Genomic DNA, 558 nt, shown 5'->3' with positions numbered 1-558 from the left:
CTCTGAATACTGCAGCTTCCTCTGAATGTTGCCAGCTTCCTCTGAATACTGCAGCTTCCTCTGAATGCTGCCAGCTTCCTCTGAATACTGCAGCTTCCTCTGAATGTTGCCAGCTTCCTCTGAATACTGCAGCTTCCTCTGAATGTTGGCAGCTTCCTCTGAATACTGCAGCTTCCTCTGAATGCTGCCAGCTTCCTGGACAGCTTGAGTCCAACCGCTTACCGTCCTTCTGATGTCACTCAGGAGCTGCGTTCATTCTGCACATTTATAGCTTTCCAAAAGATTTGGCGCCTGCCAGAAGTCATCTCCAGGCCCCATTGGGGGGGTCGGGGCCCCATGGGGGCCCCTATGTTGTGAACAGCTGTGCTAGTTGATGCTCCTGTGTGAGCTTCAGTTTGTTTGGTCTGTTGCTCCTGTTTCTGCTGATGATCAGGGGTGCAGATGTGACACGCTGATGGTTAAAGTATTACATCAGCAGATTGTTTTATTGATCTCACAATGTAGAACTAGATAAAGTAGAAGTTTAAAACTATTTAAATTAACAAAAAAAAAAAAAAA

This window comes from Cyprinodon variegatus, unplaced genomic scaffold (genome assembly GCF_000732505.1).
Source record: "Cyprinodon variegatus isolate N-32 unplaced genomic scaffold, C_variegatus-1.0 Scaffold189, whole genome shotgun sequence".
NCBI lineage: Eukaryota > Metazoa > Chordata > Actinopteri > Cyprinodontiformes > Cyprinodontidae > Cyprinodon > Cyprinodon variegatus.
Note: the sequence above shows the minus strand (reverse complement) of the source record.